This window comes from Onychomys torridus, chromosome 4, assembly GCF_903995425.1.
Source record: "Onychomys torridus chromosome 4, mOncTor1.1, whole genome shotgun sequence".
NCBI classification, from domain to species: Eukaryota; Metazoa; Chordata; class Mammalia; order Rodentia; family Cricetidae; genus Onychomys; species Onychomys torridus.
Window position 1 is genome coordinate 29,838,655 of NC_050446.1, and position 17,539 is coordinate 29,856,193.

General features: G+C 42.3%; 1 pseudogene; it reads right to left on the bottom strand.

Moving 5' to 3' along the window:
- Positions 1 to 11,266: 11,266 nt before the first annotated feature.
- On the bottom strand, positions 11,267 to 15,933 carry LOC118581743 (annotated as a pseudogene).
- Positions 15,934 to 17,539: the final 1,606 nt, after the last annotated feature.

Sequence of the window (17,539 nt, forward strand, 5' to 3'; positions counted from 1 at the left end):
AAGTATTTTATTAAGAAGTTTTGCATCTATTTTCATCAGGGAGATTGGTCTATAATTTATTGTCTCCCCTCCCTGTCCCCCTCTCCCTCCATCTCACTTTTTTAGTTTATTTGGCTCTGGTCTGTGGTATTACTGACTTTGTGAAAGAATTTGGCAGAATCCCTCCTTTTCTATGTTATGAAGTAGTATGAAAATCATCATTAGTTCTTCACTGAGGGTCAGGTAGAATTCAGAGTGAATTCATCAGGGTCTGGAGGGTTTTTAGTCAGGAAAACTTAAAGTCACTGCTTCAATTTCATTCCTTGTGATAGATCTAAATAAATTGTTTATCTCATTCAATTTGAGTCAGCCATATGCATCTGGAAAGTAATTCATTTCCTTTTATATTCTCCAATTTAGTGGAATATAAGTCTCCAAGTCATGCCCCAATGATTTTCTGAATTTCATTGATATCTATCATAATATACCTCTTTACATCTCCAATTTTATTAATTTGAGTCTCTTATCTTTTGTTTGATTAATTTGGCTGAGAGTTTTTCAATCTTACTTATCCTTTCAAAGAACCAACTCTTTTTTCATTGACTCTTGTATGTATTATTTCCAGTTCAGTAATTCCTATATTCATCTTGATGATTTCTTTCCTTCTACTGATTTAAGTGTTGGCTTGTTGCCGTCTAACCAAATTCTACGGTGCTAAGCAATTTATTTGCGATCTCTCTAATATTTTGAATTTGATTTAATTTGAAAATAATTCCATACATTCATACAATGTATTATGGCTTCCCCATTGCCTTCTTCTAGCCCTATCCTATTCATGATGACCCCTTACTTTCATTCCTGTACATACCTTCATCTGTGAGCATGCAAGTCTGTGCAAGTAGCCACCACTACTGAGTATTCATGATAGTCATACCATAACCAGAAGACAGTGTTTCATGGCATTCCCTCCCAGCCTTTGCCTCTTAGGTGCTTTTACCTCCGCTTTTGTGATGTTCCCTGGGCCTTGGACATGGTGATAGAGATATGTCATTCAGGAATGAGCACTCAACTCAGTGGTGACTTTGACCAGTCGACAGTTTCTGCATTGAACCATTGCTCACTTCGAAAAGAAGCTTCTTGGAGTAAGGCTGAGAGCAGTACTAGTCTAAGGGTATAAACATAACTATTTGAATGGCAGTTTGGCTACACATTCATTTAGCAAAACATCAGTAATAAGTTCCCCTCTAGGTCCTATGAATTCCCCAACCATAGGCTTTTGACCAGATACACAGTACCAAGTACATATTGCCTCCTAGAGAGTGAACCTCAAATGCAACCAAAAAGCAGTTGGTTACAACCCACCTCCTCATACAGACATGCCACTCTTGCACCAATGGGCACATCCTGTCTGGCAGGTCAGAATTATAGCACACAGTCCACAGTTATGTAAGAATATTTGTTATGGCCTCTTTCCCCTAGCAGCCTGCATCACACCTTCCAGTACTACTCAGTGGGAAGGAAGCTTCTGGCTCTGACCTAGCAGTATGGTCTTACCATCTGGTTCTAGGTAAGCAAGAGCAACAGAAAAGGCCTCTCTTCTTTTGGAAGTCCCTGGAGGCTCCCTCTCTCTAATTTTTTTAAATGTAGACATTTCCAGCTATTAACTTTCTCCTTAGGACTGCTTTCATTGTATTCCATGAATAGAAGGTTTTGCTATGTTGTATTTATTTTAATTCTATTCTGGGGCTTCTTATTTCCTTCTTAATTTCTTTTATCACTCATTTATTACTCAATAGTATGTCCAATCTCCACAATTTTGTGTATTTTTTTGTAGTTACTTTTTATAGCTAGATTTTTTCTGTCTGTGTTCTACCAGTTAGCTCTGTAATCATGACACAGAGACAATAATTATGAAAGCTTGGCCAATAGCTTAGGCCTGTTCCTAACTAGCTTTTACAACTTAAATTAACTCATATTTTTATTAATCTTGGTCCATGTGGCTTTTATCTCTATCCCATTTTGTGTGTCCAACTTATTCTGCCTCTGTCTGCGCTCTCTGCCCTTCTTCCAAGCATTCTCTCTGCCCTGAAATTCCTGCCTAGCTATTGGTCTTTTAGCTCTTTATTAAACTGATCATAGTGACATATCTTCACACAGTGTAAAGGAATATTCTACAACAACTTTTGCTATTAATTTCTGGTTTTGTTTCATTTCAGTCAGAATGTAAGTACTTCAATATTCCTGTATTTGTTGAGACTTGGTCTGTATCTTACTATAATATCTATTTAAGGGAAAATTCTATACTGAGAAGAATTTATATAGAATCATATTCTATAGTGATTAGGAAGAATGTTAACACTTGATCTGTGATGTAATTTGACTCAGGTACTTCTATAGTTTTTGTTCAGAAGGCTTTTCTATTGCTGATAGTTTAGGATCAATGTCACCTACTATTAATGTGTTGGGGTCAATGTGCACCAACATTTGGTATATATATATTTAAATGAAAATGCCCTGTTGATAGGATGTTTTAATAAATAGTAAGAAGTAGCCTTCTTTAGCTCATCTAAGTAATGCTGGTTTTAATTTGATTTTTCAGGTATTAGAACAGTGATATCTGCTTGTTTCCTTCATCCTTTTGCCCAACACCTCTTTCTTTGACTTTAAGGTTGTGTCTGTCTTTGAAGGTAAAATGCCTTTGCAGGCAACAGATAGATCGTTCCTGCCTTGTTAGTTTGCTTTCAACCCAATCTGTTAGCCTGTAGCTTTTGGTTGAAGAATTTAGACATTAATGTTCAGAGTTATTATTGAAAAGTGTCTATTAATTCCTGTCATGTTATTGCTTTTTGTGGCATTTGAAGTTTTCCCATTTCTCAGTTGCTTAACTACTGTTCTAATGCCAGTGTTCTTTATTCCTTTCTGTAACCTTGTGGTTATGTTTATCCATCTGCTCACCCCAAGGGATTCTTTCATAATCTTCCATAGGGCTAGGAAATCTTTTAGTCTGTTTTTGTCATAGGACATTTTTTGTTCTCTTTCAGTCATGATGGATGTTTTTCTGGGTATAGGAGTATGGGTTGGTAGTCAGGGATTGAAATACATCATTCCAGGATCTGCTGATTTTTTTAAGTTTCTTTAAGAAATATTTTGTTATCCTAATATGCCTGCCTTTACATACGTTTTTTTAGCTTTCAAAATATATTATTTGTTCTTTATATTTAGTGTGCTAACTATAATATGGTGTGGGGAGGCTCTTTTTTGGTCTTGTCTGTTTTGTGTTTTAAGTGCCACCTGTACCTGGATGGGAATATCTTTCTCTAGATTTGGCTAATTTTTACTATGGTTTTATTGAAAAATATTTTCTACTGATGATTCTACTTTTTGTTTCTTCATGGTGTTCTTTATTTCTTGCAAGTTCTGTTTATACACCTCACTAATCTATCTTTGCCATTTACTGAACATTCATAGTTCTCTACCTTGTTTTTAAGTCCCAGTAATCTGTGTAGTTGGCTGTTTTTCTACTCTTTGCTCTTTGGGGACACCCAGCTCCCGAATAAATCACACAGAAGCTTATTCTTACTTATAAATACCCAGCCTTAACTTGGCTTATTTCTAGCCAGCTTTTCTTAAATTATCTCATCTACCATTTCCCTCTTTCTGTATATCTTTCTTTACTTCATACTCTGTGGCTTGCTGTGTAGCTGAGTGGCTGGCCCCTGGAGTCTTCCTCCTTATCCTGCTCCTAGATCCTTTTCTCCCAGGTTTCTCCTCCTCTTTATTCTCTCTGCCTGCCAACCATCCTATCCTTTCTCCTGCCTGGCTGTTCAGCTCTTTATTAGACCAATCAGGTGTTTTAGACAAGCACAGTAACACAGCTTCATAGAGTTAAACAAATGCAACATAAAAGAATGCAACATGTCTTTGCATCATTAAACAAATGTTCAACAGCATAAACAAATGTAACACATCTTGAAATCATATTCCACAACAATTCTGACTTTCCCGTGATTCACTCTATTAGTGAGACTTTTCACATAGCTCTTTGACATTCTGAATTTTTCAGTTTGTTTGTTTCAGTATTTCTCTTTATTGAAATTCATTTCTGTATTCAGTACTGACTTCATTACTTCACACAGTTGTTTGTGTTCTCTCAGAATTTCCTCAGGAATTTACTTTTCCTTTCTTTTATTTCTTTGAACACAGTTATAAACTTTTTTGAGTTCTTTGGGATTTTCATTGAACTCATTCTTGTTGAAGATCATTACTGGGGGAATTAGTCATTTTGGAGGAGTCACGTTGCCTGGTGTTTCGTGTTTCTTTGTTTGCATGTCAAGACTTGTCCATCTGGGGTTATGTTGTCTAATCACCCTTATTCCTTCAATAGAAGTGTTTGCAATCTTCAGGAAGGGCTGAATTCTAGGTATGGTTCAGGTACTGTTTTTCTCTCTAGAGTGGTATTCAGGGCAGCAGACTTAGCTCCCCAAATTCCCCTAAAGGTAAAATACTGTCTGAAAAACAATTACTATTGAAGGATGCCACTAAAATAGTAAACACATACTCTTCAAATTCCAGTCATTAAGAGAAGCAAATGGACATGGTGTGTACTAAGACAATAGGTTCTGTGGATGTAGAAAAAGAGCAAGGCCAGTTGTTAGTATTTGGTTGATGGAGAAAACAGTAAAAGAGGGAAAAGCAAATATAAGTGGTGAATAATAAAGACAGGGAGGTCAGTGAGGCAGTTTGGGCTAAAGGTGGAATGAAAGAGAGGTAAGGAAATTCAATAGACTAACTCATCAGGTCTCAGGAGGCAGAGACAGAGATGCTATACACCAGGTGTATTGGTTAGGGTTTCTGTTGCTGTGAAGAGACATCATGACCACAGCCACTCTTATAAGGAAAACATTTAATTGGGGTGGCTCACTTACAGTTTCACAGGTTTAGCCTATTATCATCATGGTGGGGAGCATAGCGGTAGATAGACAGCGCTGGAGCTGAGAGTCCTATATCTTGCAGGCAACAACATACTGGGTGGTATCCTAAGCATAGGAAACTTCAAAGTCAACCCCCACAGTGACATACTTCCTCCAACAAGGCCACACCTCCTAATAGTGCCACTTCCTATGAGATTATGGGGGTTAATTGCATTTAAACTACCACATCAGGCTGCCTTGTGTTCTTCAGAATGTCCACCGAAAGGAAGCTGGAAAAGGAAAGAATAGAGAGAAAGGAGCGGGGAGAGATAGGATGAGAAGTGAGCAGGACAGCCCTTGTCTGCTAAACTGACACCGGGAATTAAGGGAGGGGTAGCTGCAGAGGTCAGAGGTGGGTGGGGGTGCAGAGTCTGAATGCAGCATCACCTGCTTGCTGCGGTCTCCTCTCTCAACATCCCTCCCCAGCTTCCAGATGCCTGCCACTTTTCTGTGCTGTCACTTCAAGGCTCAAGTCACGGATGGTGGTCACACCTCTGAGAGGTCCTTCTGGAGTCCAGTGGCTAATGTCTGCAGCTGTGTACCACTTGGAACTGTGTCTGTGTTCTCCTGCAGGCTCCAACTAGGCCTCACTGAGTGCCACACGGGTCTGATCCAGGTTCTCCCCCCATAAACTGTGTACCGTCCAAGTTTCAGCACATAATCCAATGACCCTCACTCTGAACTTCCTGAGAGTAAGATTCATGGAGGGCCTGGGCCCACAAAGCTGCTGATGCACGCAGCTGGGGTCTTTTAAAGATGAACTCTTGCTGCTTTCTCGGATTGAACACTGAGCAGACAGGGCCTTCCCGGAGTCTCTCCACCACTTTTATCTCTCTCCCACTTCCTGCTTTTATTCACTGTCTTGAAAATGTCTGTAACTGAGATGACAGTCCTCATGTTCTGAAGCCATCTCAAGTATGGCTCCAGTCCCTCACTCCCACTGGGGTCTAAGAAGCTCCCAGACATGCCAATCTCTCTATGACAATCTCTTTTTCTTGTTAAGACTTTAAAGTTTCCCGTTTCACTTTACTATTGTTCTACAGAGTTTTGGCCATCACTCACCTGATAGCTGTTATCCAGCTTCCCTTGCTATCTTCCAGGAGATTCTAGCAGACTATGTCTGTGTGTTGTCGGCCATCTGGGATCCAAATAATTCTTTTAAAAAATACTCATGAGTGATTTTTGTGGAGTAATGTATAGACGAAATTCTAAACAGTCTTAGTAAAGGAAAAACACAGAGCCAAATACAGGGGTAATAGCCGAAGAGATCAGAGAATTAGCAAAGAGCCACTGATTACCCTTTAGGTTACCACCAAGCCATAATTTCGCACACACTAGAGAGCTTCTTCCTGCCTAACCTGCACTTTTATTGCTTTACTGTTCTGCCTTCTCATTGGCTCTAAGCCCAGTCACATGACTTCTTCATCACTGCCTGTCTATGCAGACCTCCAGGTCTCTATGGTTGGTACTATGATTAAAGGCATGTGTCACCACACTTGGTTATGTCCTTGACTACACAGAGACTCTGCCTGCCATGTGATCGGATTAAGGGCATGGGCTACCACCACCTGACTTCTGTTCCTGGCTCGCTATGACCTCTGATCTCCAGGCAAACTTTATTTATTAACATACAAATAAGAATCACATTTCAGCACAATTAAAATATCACCACAGTAATGAGCAGTATGGAGTTAACCAAGTCTCTTGTCAGAGTTTGAATATCTAACGCATTTCCCCACCACTGTTACTAAAAGCATTTGGGACCAAAAATGGATTGTTTTCTCAAGGAAGAAAACAAAGAGGAACACATTTGTTTACATTAACTTTTCATCATTCAATATCTGAGGTTGAAAGTTTAATGATACCAAATATTGGCAGATAAATAGTGGACAGTTATTCCACTGATTTCTAGAGCCAGTTGAGAACTGCACTGCAGGTCTTATCCTGAAACCCAGTTCATCATGGGCTGTTTGGCTAGACCACAAAACACAAGGTGCTTAGAGGTCACTGAAAAACTGGGTCAATTCTTTCATCTGCAGTGGACTAAGATGTGCTTTGGGGGGATCAAGATTGTACCCTGGACGATGAGTGAAACAGACCATCGGAGAGCCAAACTGAAACCCCACATGATGCTCCCTTGAAGTTATCTCAGTAGACATCTGTCCAGAGTGAGCATGACATGAGGCTTGGTAAAACATGAGAATACATATCATTTTCCAAAATGGGAGTCAGTCTGGTCCCATAAACCCCTAGCTTCCTTTCCTCTTAAGTAAGCCAGGGCACTAAGATGGGCCTTCCTGGCACGAGCTCTTGAGAACCTTAGTGTCATTAGTTGTCTGACAGGAAGGTTCCATTGTCGGCAACTTCGGGAAAGTTGAAGGCTGAAACTCCCCCATCATTTGTAGGCACGTTGTCGGTCATGACTCCAAGAAGCTGAGACTCACTGTCAAAGAAACCTACTGGTTCTGCTTCACCCTCACCCTCTGAAAATTGGTCCAGCAAGGAACAACCCCGCCAAGAAATATCAGCAAGGCTTGGCCTATAGCACATGCTTCGTGAGTTTCTCTCTACCTTGATTCTTATTCAGATTGGTAACTTCAAAGTATCCCTGGTCTGAACTCAAATCCTTGGGGCTCCACAGAACAGAGAAGGCATCCAGGACTGGGAAGGAAGCTCAAATTCCTGCTCCCTGAGGTCTGAGCCACACGCCATTTACTCCACAACTAACGGTGTTTCTCTTGGAAGTCACTGCCCTGCTTTGAGACCCGTTTTCCTCAAGTGTAAGACGAGTGAGGGCACTGCATGAACCTTGGCTCTGCCATTGCATGAAATAGCTTCCTGGGAGGGAGGCTCGCTTCAGAACTTGGCCTCACCACTGCCTGAGGCTGATGAGTGACAGGCACCACAGCTAATCCTCCATAAATAGATGTTCCATAGCTCAAGTCTCAGGATGAATTTATAGCTGGGACTGACATTTAGTAACTTTCAGACAAGACCAATTTGACCTCTAAGAAGAAAATAGCTTTTACCATCTTTAAACCATTACATTACACATTGCAAGGCAGTAGTATATATTTTATTTGAGAAACATAGAACTCTCATTTTTACTTCAGCTGTAATGCTTTAAATATTTATAGCTAATTAATACTTGGGGAAATTTTCTCAGGACAGAAAAATATCTAAAAAATGTCAATGGACCTGAGAGTTGCAATTGGAATCCCTGGGGCTAATTAATAATGAGTGAGTTTTTACTTGAGAATCTTCTGTTTCTGTTTCTTTCTTTCTTTTTTTTTTTATTGTCTCCAAAAGGCCTTTGTATATGATTAGTACATTTCTGGATTAGTTATATGTGAGTCATTCAATCATTATAAGAGTTTAGTAAGTGGCAGGAGCATTTGGTATCCATCGTTTTCTTAAACTCTACATGGTAGCAAATGACTATCATTGCAGTTGAGCTAAAAGTGGACCTGAGGCTTTAGAGACTGGGGAACCAAGAGTAGAATTCAAATCCAATTTAGATGTCCAAGAGAACACAGTTCTCAGGGAAGAAGATCTACTATTGCCTGCATATTTCTGGGCCTCCCTGTGTTTGCTAACTTTCACATTCTTATTACCTAAGACCTGACACGAAGCAGGTATTTAGAAAGAAAAAGGTGCATTGGAGCCAAAGAGATTAAGAGTACTAGCTGATCTTCCAAAGAACCTGGGTTCAACTCCTAGAACATGGCAGCTAGTAGTCATCTATAACTCAAGTTCCATGGGGTCTGTTTTCTGGTCTCCACAAGCACTGCACAGACATGGTGCACAGACATATATGCAGGTAAAACACATGTATACAAAAATTTTAAAAATTCGAAGACAAATTTTATAAAAAAAGAAACAGTTCATTATGGCTCACAGTTCTAGCGTTCATGGTTCACAGTTCTAGTGTTCATGACTCAAAGTTCTAGTATTCATCACGACTCACAGTTTAAGTGTTCATCATGACTCACAGTTTAAGTGTTCATCATGACACACAGTTCTAGTGTTCATCACAGCTCACAGTTCAAGTGTTCATCATGACACACAGTTCTAGTGTTCATCAAGGCTCACAGTTCTAGTGTTCATGGCTCACAGTTCTAGTGTTCATCACAGTTCTAGTGTTCATCATGACACACAGTTCTAGTGTTCATCACAGCTCACAGTTCTAGTGTTCATCACAGCTCACAGTTCTAGTGTTCATCAAGGCTCACAGTTCTAGTGTTCATCAAGGCTCACAGTTCTAGTGTTCATCATGGCTCACAGTTCTAGTGTTCATCATGGCTCACAGTTCTAGTGTTCATCATGGCTCACAGTTCTAGTGTTCATCATGGCTCACAGTTCTAGTGTTCATCAAAGCTCACAGTTCTAGTGTTCATCAAGGCTCACAGTTCTAGTGTTCATCATGGCTCACAGTTCTAGTGTTCATGGCTCACAGTTCTAGTGTTCATCATGGCTCACAGTTCTAGTGTTCATCAAGGTTCACAGTTCTAGTGTTCATCATGGCTCACAGTTCTAGTGTTCATCATGGCTCACAGTTCTAGTGTTCATCATGGCTCACAGTTCTAGTGTTCATCATGGCTCACAGTTCTAGTGTTCATGATTCACAGTTCTAGTGTTCATCACGGATCACAGTTCTAGTAGATATAGCCTATTACAGCAGAGATGATAGGTGACAAGAATGAGGGGCAACTGGCCATACTGTGTCCACATTTAGAAAAGAGAGAGCTATGACTGCAAGTGTTGAGCTTTTTTTTCTCTTTTTTGTTTAGTCTGGAACCCTAGTCCATGCCTTGGTGCCACCCATACTCAGGGTAGACCTTCCCTGGCTAATTTAAACCTTTCTGAAACACCTTCATAGACACATCCAAATGTATGTTCCCACAGTGATTCTAGATCCATCAAGGAAATGGTGAAAATTAACTATCATATTCCAAGCTCATATTTTGAAGCCCTAACCCTTAATGGCATATCAGGAAATGGAGTTTTGAGAGGTAGTTGAATGTAGATGAGCTAGTGAGAGTTCTGGGTCCTCAGGACAAGATTACAGTATTTTAGAAGAAGAAAGAGCCTAGAAACTATTTGCTCTACTATGGAAGAATGCAGTGGGAAGATGGCCACCTATAAACCAGGAGGAGGCTCTTGACCAACATTGGACCCACTGACAGATCCTAGATTCCTACCTCTTGAACTAGAAGAAATACATCTCTATTGTTTGAGCCACTGAGTTTATTGTGTCTCAGAATAGTAAGCCATGTTGACTAAGACAGTACTTAACTTCCCAAGGAAAGATACCTATTGAGAAAAAGCAACAAGAAGAAGCTATGAGACTGAATCACCATAGACATGTGCTAATCTAAAATGAAGAGCTAAAGCAAATCCTGGAACCCTGCTCAGTGTGTACCATTCTTCTGCTTCTTAGAACAAATAGCAACAATAGCAAACAAAAATCCTTCCCACATTCAGGAACAGGTAACTCTATACTGATGCCATATTTCCAGAGGCAAAATACATCCTCAGAATACAAAGTCCTTCCTCTTACCCCACCTCAGCTCACTTGATTGGTTTTCTCTTTCTCTAGACTCCCAAATGGGAAGGATCATGGAATCTCATGCCCTTTGCCACCTTACTACTGCTTCCTGTGGGCCCAGATCAGGATCCTTATCAGAGAGTATTATTGGGAAGTGCTGCTTTACCTGCACAGAGTCTTTTTAGATCTTTGATTATATCCAATCCATCTAAGGCATTCCACCCATCCAAAGTCAGTACCTGCATCTCAGTGCCGAGGCAAAGATCTACCCATGTAGGTTAAAAGTCAGCATTTTCAGGGTTGGGGATTTAGCTCAGTGGTAGAGCGCTTGCCTAGCAAGCGCAAGGCTCTGGGTTTGGTCCTCAGCTCTGGAAAAAAAAAAAGCCAGCATTTTCCACAGCAGCTGTGTTTCAGAGTCCTTGTGGCAGTTTGAATGTAACTGGCCCCATTAGCTTATAGGAACTGGCACTATTAGGAGGTGTGGCTTTGTTGGAGTAGGTGTGGCCTTGTTGGGGGAAGTGTGTTACTGTGGGGGTGGGTTTTGAGTCTTCTTTGCTCAAGCTACTTTCAGTGTGACACTCAGACTCCTTCCTGTTGCCTGCAGATCAAGATCTTAGCTCCTTCTCCAGCACCATGTCTGCCTGCATGCTACCATGTCCCACCATGATGACAATGGACTAAACTTCTGAAACTTTAAGCCACCCCAATTAAATGTTTTCCTTTCTAAGAGTTGCTGTGGTCATGGTCTCTCTTCACAGAAATAGAAACCTTAAGACAATCTTCCCACCACTGACTGCACTGACAATTGAAGCCATCTAGGGGGAAAGGCTTTGGGTAGAGGGATATTTGGAGGCCGGTCCTCCTCTGGACGCAGTCTAATCAGACCAAAGACTGCCTAATGGTCAGCTTCAGAGTTTCCACAAAAGAAGCAAAGACACAGCCAACACAGAACTTCAGTGGCATGGTAACAGCCATGTTAACTGTATAAGGGCCATTTGGTAGCTGTAGATTCTGATTAGGCCAAATTCAGTGAACTCGACTGTCCCACTACTTTTCACTAGAACATTCGTTGGGTTCATTTCTAGTAAATGATGCAATTCATGTGAAAGAAATGCACATCAGATCCTTAGTGATCTCTAGTGGTGGGGTGCCTTGTCCAGACATGTCCATAGGTCCTGGTCTATATGTTCAAACACTGGGGTCACCTTGATCTCTCAGTCAGATTGGAAAGTGGCACAGACCTCCATCGTCTGGACAATATTGGAATACTCAAAAACCTCCAGGCTCCTCAGCAAGGCTACTGAATGGACTATGCTGATGGGAAGGCCTCTTCCAGGCTTCTGTCATTGAGGAATGTCACAATCATGATAGCCACAAAGTAGCCAATCTAAGGAATCATAATCCTTGTACCCTGTCCCATAAGTACTTATAGCAACTTCAGCTACTGGTTTATATTGAGAAGGAGCTGTTTTGGATTGAGGAATGACTTTGTCACTGGCCAAGAGATATCACTGGCCAAGGCAATGCCTGGCTTGGTCCTTATATGGGTGAGACACAGGCTCCTAGAACAGTCCCTTCACCTGGACTCTATCTACCATGTGACTAGCCACCAAAGAGGAAGGCAAACCTAGAAGGGATTTTTTTTTTAACTTTTTTTTTTTTTACAATCTGTCAAGTGCTCTGTACATGACAGGCAAGTGTGCCCCTCCACTGAGCTACAGCCTCAGGTGTGTGTGACAGGCAAGTGTGCCCCTCCACTGAGCTACAGCCTCAGGCCTGTCCTTTTATTTTAATTTTGAAACATTGCACTTGTTTGTACATGTGGGTCTGTATATAAGCACACCTGTGTGCCATGATGACTTGAGAAGTCAGTTTGCTCCTTCTACTATCTGACTCCTAGGGGTTGAGGTCAGTGGACCAGGCTTGGTTAGAGTGCGCCTTTACTCACTGGACCATCTTGCCAGCTCTGTGCTTATAAATAGTATGTTTACCTCCACTCCTCTCTCATCCAGCTAAACCTACTCTAAGACAGTGTCTCTCCCAGAGCCAAATAATAATCCAAGCAAAACACAGTCTCAAAGCCAGAGAGTACTGCATGGAGATGTGGCTATAACCCAACACCTCATCTCCACCAGGATCTGTCCCTCAAAAGGCCAGATCATTGTCTTTTTATTTGTGCACTGCCCACACTATTTAACCCACCTACAATGCTTTCCTCCATTTTCAAAACCAATCCCTATCTAAATACTTCCTAGAAGTCACATCCAAACCTACCTGTACTATTCTGTATTCCGTATGATTGTGGATTTCAACTGTGGTCTCAAGATCAGCAGTGTTTAGGTGTTGTTTTGCTTATTTCTGAGACAGGGTTTCCCTTTGTAGCTCAGGCTGGCCTTGAACCCTTGCCTCAGCCTCTTTGAGTGCTAAGATGAATGTACCACCAGGCCCAAGCAGCAATCTATCTTTGACAACGTGTTAACTGGGTCTGATACGTGCGCTGGCTTGGGACTTTAAGAAGTTACTTCTCCCCATCCTCACCCTGACTGCAAATCCCCTCCACTTGCCATATTCATACGGTCACTGCTCCTGGCAGATTTGGCAAAAACCTAGGTGCTACCTAGTGCTGGGACTTTCTCATATCACCTCCTTCCTTCATCCCTCCTCCTCCTTCTATGTTTTGTTTTAGACCAATCAGGATGTCTTACCTGGATTACCAATGTGGCTTCCCAGCCGGTGTCTCTGAATCCAGGCTTCCTGTCTATGCCTGTCTATCAGCTGTGAGAATTATCTATCTGAACTCAGAGTTTCTGCCACATCTCCGTAACAGCTTATCTGGTGCCTCACAAGCAATGGGCACGTGCAGGACAACCTTTGAGCATCAAACCTTCAACCATCAGAGCCCAGAGCCATTTGTGGTGTCTCATGAAGAGAGAGTGAGGAGAGCTGGCCCTTTTCTGGATCTGTCTGTCAGGCCGCCTGGCTTTTAACTCCCTCTAGCTACCATCCTAGCTCAAGGGTTTATTAGGCTCTTAAACTCAGAGATACATTGTTATGGTCTGAGAGTTATGTATTCCCTAAATTGATAACTTGAAATCCAGTTCACTTTGAGATGATTTGGAGATGGGAAGTTAAGGTCTTCACACATAGGATCAGTGCTCTAACAGGAGAGGCCTGAGAGGGTCTTTACCTTGCGACATTACATAAAAAGATGGCCCTTTATTAATCAGGAATGGGCCTCCAGCAGCCACTGAAGCTGCTGACAGCTTGATAGTGGACAGCCCAGCCCTCAAAAGCATGAGAAATAAATTTATTTACAAGCTACCCAGTCTGTGATAATTGGTTGCAGCAGACCAAAAGAGCCAAGGCAGAACCCCAGTGGTCAAAAGTCTCATCACAGGGGTCCGATCGCCTACCTGTCTGGGGGTATCTTAGTTACTTCTCTACTGCTGTGATAGAACACAAGCAATTTATGAAAGAGAGCATTTAATCAGGGGCTTACAGTTCCAGAGGGTCATGACCTGTGGAGCATGAAGTACGACAACAGGAAGGTAGGCATACCGCTGGAGCAGTAGCTCAGAGCTTACAACTTGAGATACAACCTGAGGCAGAGAGCTAATTGGAAATGGTGTGGGCTCTTGAAACCTTAAAAGCTCACTCCCCAGTGACACACCTCCTCTACCAAGGCCACGCCTCCTAATCCTTCCCATACAGTTCTAATCACTGGAGACCAAGCATTGAAATGAATGAGCCTATGGGAGTCATTCTCATTCAGACCACCATGGGGGTGGCCTGGTTCTGCAGAGATGCCAACTTAGTTAAGTCCACCAGCTTTGTGCTTTGGATTTCAGCCTTTGGAGGAGAGTTGTACCTGCCCCATAAGGATGCTCAGGGAATGTTTCTGTTCTCATCTCTCTCTGTCTCACGTGGAAAATAGAGCATGGCAGCCACCACAATGGCAGAACACTTGCAACAGACAGAAAGCCATTCTGGCCAAAGCCCTCTTGAGTCATGGGACAAGAGCACACAGGCTTAGGGCCTGACTGTGGAGCTCAGTGCTGTAAATAGCAGCCACCTTTGGCTATACAGCAGCACGTCCACCCTCTAACACAGAGCAAGCGGGGCACAGAGGAGAGAGGAAAAGGGATGGGAGGGTGCTGCTGGTTTGCGTCAGGAGTGGGACAACCAAGCTGGGGTGAAGGCAGTGTGGGGAGGCTCAGCAGGTAGAGGAGAGAACCAGCACACTGCATTGTAAGTGGCTTCCTTCCAAGGGAGGGCAGTGCCCCGCCTCCAAGGCACAAAGAGCCTTGAGGGAAGAGGTCCAAAGCTATGACTAATGAAGCTCACAGTAGCTGACTGACGTAAGCCAAGGAAAATCAAATTACCATTCATCTGAAATTTAAAATTCAGACCCCACTTTTGAGAGTACACTACTAATCATTACGTTTAAGTTGACTCTAGCTGCCTTTGTGAATCACATACTTGTATTATGCTCTGTGTTTATGTTACAGGTTAATCTGTTTACTTAAGCCATTTAAAGTATTTCAGTAGTGCTTAAAACCCTCCCAGTCCTGTAGGAGCGGTTTATATACATACATACATATATATGTAAGTCAATGAATTATTTATTTACAGCATCTCACTACATAGACCAGGGTGGCTTCAAACCCTTGACCTTCCTGCTCCAGCTCTCTGAGTGCTGAGAATACAGTCATGAGCCACCACACTCAGCAAAGTGAGAGACTTTGACAATAGAATCAGAACAAAAACAAGTCAAGAGCTGAGTCTCCTAAGCCTTTAGTTTTACAAACTAGACCACAGAGCATTGTGTTCCCCGAAATATATAGGTTCCAGCCTTAGCTCCCAGGAACTAAGATTATGATCGTATTTGGAAATCAGCTTGTTAAAGGTATAATTGGTTAAGATGAAGCCATGCTGGCATAGGGTGGGCCTTAACCTAGTGTGGTTTCTGTTCTGCAAGAAGAGAGACTTGGAGTGAACACCACGTATAAACCTGGAAAAGCTGAGGGACATCACAGATGGCCAGCAGATCTCAGAAGCCAGAAGGAAGAAAGGAAAGGGAGCCTGGCCTTGCTAACGCTCTCATTTTAACTTTCATTTTCCAGAACTCTGAAGTAAGACATTTCTGTGCAGTCAACCCACTCTGAGGCAGTTTGCTACAGCACTTCAAGGAACTGAATGTCCAGGTGACTTGTCCCGTCTCCGCAGCTTCTGTTGGTGGTCTGGACATCTGTTCAAAGAGGCCCCTGCCTTGGCTGTGTTGGTCTCCACTAGGCTGCGTGTAGGACTGAAGCTGTGCATCTGCAGCTCAGCACATAGAGCTTGCTCTTCGATGTAGGCTTGAGCAAAGGGATGGATCGCTAAAAATGTTAGGGATTCACCATGACTGCATCCACTCTTGACTTTTAGCCCTTCCATGTTGAACTGCTTCCTCACTAAGTAGGTATGTGAATGTGCAACTCGAGAAAGCAGGGCAGTAGTAAACGGGCTTGAAGGACATTGTGGAACATGAGATGGTTGGCCACACTGCTCTGGCCTCAGTGATACCCGTTACCTCTGGGAAGACGTCAGCTGCACACTTGACCTTTGCTGTTTGGGGTGTTCAATTGTTTAGTTGTGGTACTGGGTATTGGACCTCAGGCCTTGGACACACTAGGCAAGCACTATGCCAGCTATATCCAGCCATGTTTTTACTTTTTAGATAGATTTATCTTGTGTGTGTGTGTGTGTGTGTGTGTGCGCGCGCGCACAAGTGAGCACAGGTGCCCATAGAGGTTAGAGGCATTGGATGGCCTTGGAGATGGCATTATGGGCAGTTGAGATCTGCCTGACATGGGGGCTAGGAACCAAACTAGTCTTTGGAAGAAATAGTGTGTCCTCTTACCTGCTGGGGCATCTTTCCAGCCTGTTTTTACTTTCTGTTTCGATACAGGTCCTATTAAATTGTCAAAGCTAGCCTTGAATTATCTGTGTAGTCCAGAATTGAACTGTCAGTTTTCCTGCCGCAGCCTCCGTGGATTTCAAGTCTGTGTCAAAGGCTCAGTTTCTTTGGTGACTTTTAAAAAAGACCAGTTATAGACTTTCCTTTCTGCTTTCCCTACGAAACTAATCCTTGTAGTTAAAAATGAGAGTCACTTCGATGTGGTGGCCACATTTGAGTTTATGGAAGCTGTAGTTCTGCTTCCTCCTTTTCCAAACCCTGTGCAGGTGCATGCACACACACATATAAATGTGTGGTAGGTGTGATGTTGCCAGCATCATTTGATTTGATATATTATACCCTTACAATTATTCTGATTCAACTTTTATGCATATGCAGCCATTTGACTGAAAACAGTCATGTTACCATTAAACACGTCAGTTATGAAAAGGTGATGAATATAACCAAAGAAGAAAGGATGGTAAGTCAAAAAGCAAGCCACTGAAGTCACTGTCTTTTCAGAAGCTTCAGACATGTTAAAGTTTTCAAACTGTGTGACCTTGAAGGTATCCAGTCTATGCCTCCCTAGAAGCTGTATTTTCTAATTCATTTTTAAATCCAAACGAAGTTCTTTCTGACAGAATGATCGTGACTTGAACTTGGAGCTGTCCAGTCAGCCACAGTTGCGAGAGGGCAGCAGAGGGAAAGACAGTGACTATGCACGTACCATCTGAGAAAAGGATTCCAAAAAATCAAGTTCGCAGGACAGCTAGCAGGAATCAGTCACTGAAAGAGAAGAGTGTCCTGCTACACCAGACACACCTCTTGCTCAGTGGTCAGAATCCCCACCTGGTGTGGCTTAAACAATATGATGTAGCAAATCTAAGCAACTCTGACCCAGGGGGTCTCAGATGGGGCACTTGGTTCTGCTTTCTTTGATTGATCACTCGGGACCATCTACCTACCATGCACTATGAATTTCAGTAGCTTGCCTATTGGTTAGCCAGGCTATGGTTTAAACTGATAGCCAATTTAATAACTTCAGCTTTGAACACTCTTTTTTTTTTTCCCTTGACATTTAAAGTTACTCTATTCAGAGGCTTC